Below are 8,537 nucleotides of genomic sequence, written 5' to 3' on the forward strand. Positions count from 1 at the left end.
AAAATAGGAGTTGATTCCAACTAGCTGGATAACAGAACAAGAGGCAAAAAAAATACATGATCTAGGCAGAGCAGCCCACCAGCCTACAGAGTGAGAGAGCATCTTTGCCAGCTCCACTTCAGGCATGGGATGATATCTAGAAACAGAAATAACTATACAAATTAGGAGTCAAGGAGATGACTTGGGTTAGAAGTACTTGCTATGCAAGAATGAAACATATTCAAATCCCTAGTAGTTGCTGGAGAGCTGGCTCAGCAGTTAAGTACACTAACAGCTCTTCCAGAGGTCAATTCCCAGCACCCACATGGCAACTCACAACTGTCTGTAACTGCAGTACCATGGGATCTGATGCCCTTTTCTGGTATACAGACATACATGCAGATAAAACACTCAAATCTGCCAGGTGGTAGTGGCTCACCCCTTTTATCCCATCACTAGGAAGGCAGAGGCAACTGGATCTCTGTGAGTTCAGGTCAGCCTGGTCTACAAAGTGAGTTCCAAGGCAGCCAGGACTGCAGAGACAAACCTTGTCTCAAAAAAAAAAAAAAAAAAAAAAAAAAAAAAAAAAAAAAAACAAATTACACAAACAAACAAGTCTTGATGAGAGCTGGGTGTTATGTTATACTCAGGAGGCAGAGGCAGGTGAAACTCTGTGAGCTTAAGGCCAGTCTGATCTAAGTAAGTCCAAACAAAACCATCTTGCACCAAATCAACATGCCAGACATTTTTGCCTATTCTCTATGCTGGCATCCCTTTCTGAAAGAAAAAAAACAAAACAAAACACTATATTACGAAATGTTTCACTTCCAGTAATTTCTTGAGTTTGACAGAGTGATGGTCTTGTTTCCCACAGTGGAAAGGCAGAGTGATGCCCTCCTCTCCTTTTGCATGTGCACACACAAAATAAACTTATAAAAATTAACGACACTTCCAGGACAGGCTCCAAAACTACAGAGAAACCTTGTCGTGAAAAAAAAAAAAAAAAAAAAAAAAAAAAAAAAAAAAAAAAAAAAAAAAAAAAAAAACAACGCCCCAGAAAACACTGACAACCAAAAAATGAGCTATAAAAACACAGTTCTTGATAGAACTACAAATAGACAGTAAGTATTTTAAGTGTTCAGCTGTGGGCTGGAGAAATGGTTCAAAGGTTAAGAGCACTTCCTGCTCTTGCAGAGGGCTCCGAGTTCAAGCCCAGCACCCGTATCAAGCGGCTCACAACCTCCAGACACTAGATCCCGGGGCTTCTAGGGCTAGGGAAGCCTCTGCCACTGCACTATGTCCCCAGCCTGTACCCTACTGCTTAGCACAACTCTAAGTTGTTGTTGTTGGTTTGGTTTTTCCAGACAGGGTTTCTCTGTGTAGCTTTGTGCCTGTCCTGAACTCACTTGGTAGCCCAGGCTGGCCTCGAACTCACAGAGATCCTCCTGGCTCTGCCTCCCGAGAGCACAACTCTAGGTTTTACAGTTGTAATTTTGTTGGTGTTTAGTCCCTGTAACAATTCTACAGTCAGGTATCACTACTGCCCGCTTTGGAAATAAGAAGCTGGGTGTTCAATGAGAAGCAGAGCCCCTGCCTACTCCCCACTACTCCCTGGAAGGCCTGCTGTGGACACACCATGCAGACCTATTTACTAGGATTCTTTTTTTCCCCTCCCTTATTTGTTTTTGATGCCGTTGTTTTATTTGTTTTCAAGACAGGGTTTCTCTGTATAGCTCTGGCAGTCCTGGAACTCAGTCTGTAGACCAGGCTGGCCTCAAACTCTTAGAGATCTACCTGCCTCTGCCTCTCAAGGGCTGGGATTAAAGGCATGCACCACCATGCCTGGCCCCTTATTTGTTCTTTAAGACAGGGTTTTGCTTGTAGCTCCTGCTGACTGGTACTCGTTATGTAGCCAAGGATAACCCATGCTCTCTGCAATCCTCTTGCCTCTAAATCTCAGATTACAAGCATAAACTACCACAGCCAGCTTGGTGAATGGCAAATGAGTGACTGTTACTTCTTGTACTACTCCAACCAATGGGCACCATTCATGATAGTCTGTCCAGTTTTTCTGTTTTTGTTTTGTGCTTTTTTTTTTTGTTTTTTAAGAGAGTCTCTATGTAGTCCTGAAACTCAATATGTAGACCAGGCTAGACTCAAAGATATCCCCTGCCTCCTCCTCCCTAGTGCTGGGATTAAAGGTGTGCAACACCATACCCAATCTTATTATAGGTTGTTAAGGGGACAACAGTCTATGCCGTGGTAGGCCCAGTGACTGGAACCAAAATCAGCTGACACACCTGAGGATTTACTGTATTTCAGGTACTAGGTACTGACATCTCATTTCTGACTGTCATAACCAGAAGCCACCCCAAGCGCTGTCATCAGAGCCCTGGGTGAAGACTGGTCCTTTGCACATTGGTGCCTTCACTGGAAGATGACCTCACCACACACCCACCCAGAATATTGACTCCCTCTGCCATCCCACATCCAACAAAAGTTACTGCATGAAGTAATCTAGGGTTGCCTCTCAATGTTTTGAGGGGCCACTAAGAGTGGTGAAAATAGGCAAATAATTTGCAGATGAACATGGGTGCATCAGCTGGGTGCTGCTCTCAGACAAAAAAAGCTTAGTGGCCACAGCAACACCCTCCACCATAGATCCAATGATGGCATAGAGCTACCCACCCTGCATTCAAAAACATATAAAACATTTCCTGCAGCACTAGGCTACACACCAAATAATTTGGGGACATAATGATGAATATTTATTACTTTCCTAATGATACACGCATTAGTCACCCCCCCACCCCCCACCTTCCCCCACCCTGCCTCCCTTTTCTTCCTTTCTTTTTTGAGACTGGGTCTCACTATGTATCCTTGGCTGGCTTTGAACTCAGATCAGCCTGTTTTCTGCCTATCAAAGAAAATATACAGAGTGTGTCCAATAGGGCAAACATACAGGTTCAGGGATACTGGATGACTGTACAATCATTACACAGTTGACTAAGGCTGCCCACACCCAAACGCATAAGCAACCACTCCTAGCATCGTACAGAACTCACCTCACACGCACCACATGAACACCAAACACCCTCACAGAGAGGTGCTAAAAAGACGCTCACACCGGGCGGTGGTGGCACTCGCCTTTAATCCCAGCACTCAGGAGGCAGAGCCAGGCAGATCTCTCTGAGTTCGACACCAGCCTGGTCTACAGAGAGAGATCCAGAACAGGCACCAAAAACTACACAGAGAAACCCTGTCTCAAAAAACAAAACAAAACAAAACAACAACAAAAAAAAGTTGCCTTGGTGGTTAAGAGCACTTGTTTTTGCAGAAGACCCAAGTTTCAACTCCCAGCACCCACATGGCAGCTCACAACCACTTGTTGACTCCAAAAACCTCTCCTGACCTGGCAGGCACCAGGCATGCACGTGATACACAGACATACATTCAGGCAAAATACTCATATACATAAAAAATAACAAAGTTTTAAGAATGTTGCCAGGTGGTGGTGGGCACACCTTTAATCCAGCACTCGGAGGCAGAGCCAGGCAGATCTCTCTGAGTTCGACACCAGCCTGGTCTACAGAGCGAGATCCAGGACAGGCTCCAAAGCTACACAGAGAAACCCTGTCTCTGAAAAAAGAATGTAATTAAATAGATGATACATCTTAGCCCCCTATATGCTGAAGGAGGACATCAAGAGTTTGAAGTCACAGGTGTGGTGGGACATGTCCTTAACCCCAGCACTCAGGAGGCAGAGCCACGTGAATCTCTGTGAGTTCGAGGCCAGCCTGGTCTACAGAGCAATATCCAGGACAGGCTCCAAAACAACACAGAGAAACCCTGTCTCAAAAAAAACAAAAACATGGGGCTGGAGAGAAGGCTCAGAGGTTAAGAGCACTGGCTGTTCTTCCAGAGGTCCTGAGTTCAATCCCCAGCAACCACATGGTGGCTCACAACCATCTGTAATGAGACCTGGTGCCCTATTCTGGCCTGTAGACATATATGCAGGCAGAACATTGTCTACATAATAAATAAATAAATAAATAAATAAATAAATAAATAAATAAACAAACAAACACTTTTAAAAAACAAACAAACAAATTAAAAAGACAGAAAAAATGCTGGCCATACTTTCAGGAAGGGAGGCTAAAATTGTCTTAGATTATGGATTAGCCTATAGAAAAATGTCTGCCGTAAATCAAACGGTGAAGGGGAAGATGAATAGGAATTTCACTTACACAACTTAAGTAAAACATAGCTCTCTGAACAGATGAAGATAGGTTTCTTCTGTATCCCAGAATCTAATCAATATTTATATGTATAATTCAGCTATCATTTGGCTTAAAAGGGCTTATTGGGAAATGTTATCATTTTTTAATATTTTCTACAGAGAAAATATTTTACTGTTTAAAATAACCTTGGACTTTTAAATTATAACCTGTTTTCATGTTCAGGCTAGCGGAAAATAATGCTTGCTGGAATTCAATCCCCAGGACCCACATGGTAGGAGAAAATAGGCTCCTCAAAGTTGTCCCAACCTCTACACATATCACACAAAATTAAACAAACTGTTTTTTTAGATTTTTTTATTTTATGTGTGTGAGTGTTTTGCCTGCATGTATCACCACATTCGAGCTTGGTGCCTAAGGAGGTAGTGACCTTCCACATGGGTGCTGGGAATTGAACCTAGGTCCTAAGCAACAAGTACGTAGCCACTGAATCAACTCTCCAGCCTACAAAACAATTCTTTAAGTTCAAGAAAAGAAGCAACACCCTTCACTCCCTACAAACAAACCACCAAATCAGGACCCCAGACTTGAGCGACTTCTCATCACTTTTGAAGCAGTGACTTCTGGGGCTAGGAAAGCACCCTTCTGGAAAGTTCAGAGTCCTCAGAAAGTCCAACAGCAGTAACACATGATTACTGCTTTGGATCTTGTTACCAATCACCTCACCCCGCAGTTCCTCCCTCCCAAGGACCCTGCTTTCCTCGGCTACTCTCTGCTTCCAACTTGCAATGCTGCAGGCGGACAGAGCAACAGTCCGCTGGCACCACTCCAACCCCAGCAGGTCGGCGTGGAGGGGACACACCCTCCCCAATTTTCAGGGAAGGTTCCTCTTCCATGCAACCTCCCTGACTTATGCCTACCACTGCTCCCTTGTGCAACCACTCTGTCCCTCTACAGGGTAGGTTGTGAGGATTAAATGGCAGACCAAGGGGTTGGGGATATACCTCATGTCTAACATGCACAAAACTCTGGGTTCCAGGCCCAACAACACCCATTAACAAAAAAACAAAAAATGCCATCCACATTCATAAAAACAATGCTTGCTGGCTAAGTGGTTCAGTGGTGGTATAACACTTGCCTAACACGTACAGGGTCAAGTCTGATCCCCAATACCACAAAAATCAAACACACTTAGAGGATTGGGGTAGGAAACACGGCTCAACAGTAAACGGACGACCTGAGTTCAATGCCAGGAATCCATATGATGAAGGGGAGACACGACACCAACACGCTGTCCTCTCACCTCCACACACTAATAAGGAATTGAAACGTTTAATTTAAAAAAAAAAAAATCACGAGCCGAGTGGCGGTGGTACAGGCCTTTAATTCCAGCAGTCAGGAGGCAGAGGCCAGTGGGTCTACAGAGCAAGTTTAAGGCCAGCCAGGACTGTTGAAACCCTGTCTCCAAAAACAAACAAACAAAACAAAAAACCACACGAGTGGGCCCACAGGGTGTGGTGATGCATGCCTTTCATTTCAGCATTCAGGAGGCAGAGGCAGGCAGATATGTGCGAGTTTGAGGCCAGCCAGATACACCGAGTTCCAGGACAGCCAGGGCTACACAGCGAAACCAAAACAAAACAAACACTTCGTAAATGAATACGTTTGCAGCCTATTCCCCTGTAAGACATGTGACACACAGTAGGGATTCAACTATCGGGTGGACCAGTCAGTAACAGTGCAGGAAGTCTGGCTGGAGACCCCTATTCCAGCTCTTGAGAAGTGGAGGCAGGAAGATGAGGAATTCAAGGCCAGCCTGGGCTGCATAAGAAGTTGGAGGTCAGCCTTGGTGATATGAGATCCTGTCTCCAAAATCACAATAATAAAGATGATGCAGGAACTATTTGCCCAGTTTTTCCCAACCCTATCTGCGAAAGCAGTTCCCTTGTACAAAGGAGGAAACCAAGGACTTCGGAGACATTAAGCGACTTTGCCTAAGGCCACAGAGCTAAGTGACAGCCAGCGCAGGGCATCAAACTCAAAGCCAGTCTGTCAATTCAAACTAAACTTGTTTCCAATCCCCTAGAAGCAGCCGGAGTCGCTGGAAGTGGGGAAGGGATCAGGCCGATGCCTTCGCACGAAACATTCGCTTCGATGTTTTAAAATAAAAAGCCCTATCTGGAAAACTGGGAAGGCCAAGGGACTCGAAAGAAAAACAATGCCGCCGTGAGCAAACGCTCCCTGCCATCTTTCACTTTTTAGGCAAATGTTTCAAAGTCACTACCTGCAAGGAATGGAAGGAATTGTTTACATTTCCTTCAAAATCTGCAATAATGAAATTTATCCAAAAAAAAAAAAAAAAGGTGATGTCTTGGGAGCGAAGAGGGTTCACGACTGCGTCCAAGCTACACTGAACATCATCAATATCTGCGGTAAAACGTTGCTCCGACGCCCGACCACAGCGCAGTAGGATCGCACCCATTACAAAGAGGCCAGAAGAGCCCACGACACCCGGCCATTGTTGAAAGTTGGGGTCACAGAAACCAGAGTGGGGGATCTGGATCTCTGAAACGCCAACGGGAGGGAGCTTTGTCCCAAGATCTCACGAGAACGCGCGCGCGGCCTCCACGAGGCCCAGGGCCCCCCGCCTCGCCAGCCACGGAGGCTGGCGGCGGCCGCTGTCTCGCTGCACTGCGGCCTGAGCCGCGCGCTGGGCTTCTTGACCCTCGGGCGCCGCCGTACCCCGACCCCGCTCGGGTCGCCCGGCTGCCCCCTCCCCCTCCCGGCGCCTCGGCTTCATTCAAACCGTCCTGGCCCAGCCCCGGCCGGGCGCCTCGTCCCACCCGGGAGTCTCCGTTCCTTACCCAGAGGTACCGGCGCCGCAGCCTTCCTGGCGCCGCCCCCAACCCTCCACGAGGGGTCGGGGACAGAGTGGGCGTCTCGCTTCTCCTCTCGAAACAAAGAAGCCGCCGCCGCCGCGGCGAAGCCCGGGGAAAAGCCTCGCGCGCGCGCCCGCTCAGCTTCGGCTGGCCGCCCCCCCAACACACGCGCAGCCCGCGCGCCCGCCACACGCGCGCCCGCCGCCCGCCCGCCCCCGTGCCCAGCGCCCGCTTCCGCTGCCCGCCCGGCCTCGTGCGCGCGCCAGCCCACCCTTCCGCTCCCTGTGCGCACGCGCAGGAGCCCGCTGTGCGCACGCGCACGGGTCCCTGAGGCCGCGAGACGGTGGGCGGGTCCGCAGGCCGCACGAGCTCCTGATGCCCCGCCCCTGTGGGGCGCTGGGCGGCCTTGCACATGCGCACCGCTGCATCCAAGCCATGCACCGCCCCCCCCCCCCCCCCCCACACACACACACACAATCCGGGGAGCATGCGCAGGGAGGGCGCCACTGCGGGGAGGCTTCGGGGCTGGGGGAGGGGACTTTGTGGTCCTGATGGGAGATAGTAATGATGAAAGCGAAGCCCATAGGCTCGGAAAAGAGCACCCAGGGTGGAAAGTGAAGCCAATAAACGGTCAGACTGCCTCAGGACGGGACAGAGCCTACGCGAGGCCAAGGGCAGGCCTGGGAAACTCTTGCATCCTGCGCTGGCGCGGCTCTGCCTGCTTTGCAAGGCTGTGCCCTGGCCACATTTCCTGCAGAACCTGCTGAGGCCCAGTAATTAGCTTTCCAAATATTTATTGAGCTGCCATCAGCTCCTAGCCGCCCTCTGGTTCAGATCTGTGGGTAGCAGGATGAGTAAGTGAAATATGCGCAGGGTGTGAGGTAGAGACAGCCAGAGTCACAATTTTCCTTCAAGTTTTTAAGAAAGCCAAAAGCCTAGATATGAAGGAATGAGGGTAGAACCTGGTGCAAGTGTAGAGATCCCAAGCCTCTGGTTGAGTTTGAAAAATATTGGTGGTCAGGCATGGAATCCCACGCCTTTAATCTCAGTATTCAGAAGGCAGAGACAGATGGAGCTCTGTGAATTTGATGCCAACTTTTTTTGTTTAGTTTTTCAAAACAGGATTTCTCTGTGTAGCCCTGATTGTCCTGGAACTTGCTCTGTACACCAGGCTGGACTTGAACTCAAAGATCCTCCTTCCTCTGCCTCCCCAGTGCTCGGATTAAAGGTGTGCACCACCACCACCTGGCCCAACTTGGTCTCCTACATAACGAATTCCAGGACAGCCAGGGATACAAACAATCAAACAAAATGCTATTTTGTTTTCTTTTGTTTTTTGTCATAAAGAACAAACAATGTTTCCTGTCAGAAAATCACTGGCGGGCTGGAGAGATGGCTAAGAGGTTAAAAGCCCTGGCTGTTCTTCCAGACATCCTGTGTT

General features: G+C 48.2%; 1 protein-coding gene across 1 annotated transcript in view; it reads right to left on the reverse strand.

The window, feature by feature from the left end:
- Smarca4 (SWI/SNF related, matrix associated, actin dependent regulator of chromatin, subfamily a, member 4) overlaps window positions 1–7,264 on the reverse strand; it is a 90,838-nt gene extending 83,574 nt beyond the window's left edge. The window contains 1 exon segment of the mRNA XM_028872489.2: window positions 7,082–7,264. The gene's annotated coding sequence lies outside the window, so the exon portion shown is untranslated.
- Between the last annotated feature and the right edge of the window lie 1,273 nt (window positions 7,265–8,537).

The sequence above is a fragment of the Peromyscus leucopus genome, chromosome 7 (genome assembly GCF_004664715.2).
Source record: "Peromyscus leucopus breed LL Stock chromosome 7, UCI_PerLeu_2.1, whole genome shotgun sequence".
Taxonomy (NCBI): domain Eukaryota; kingdom Metazoa; phylum Chordata; class Mammalia; order Rodentia; family Cricetidae; genus Peromyscus; species Peromyscus leucopus.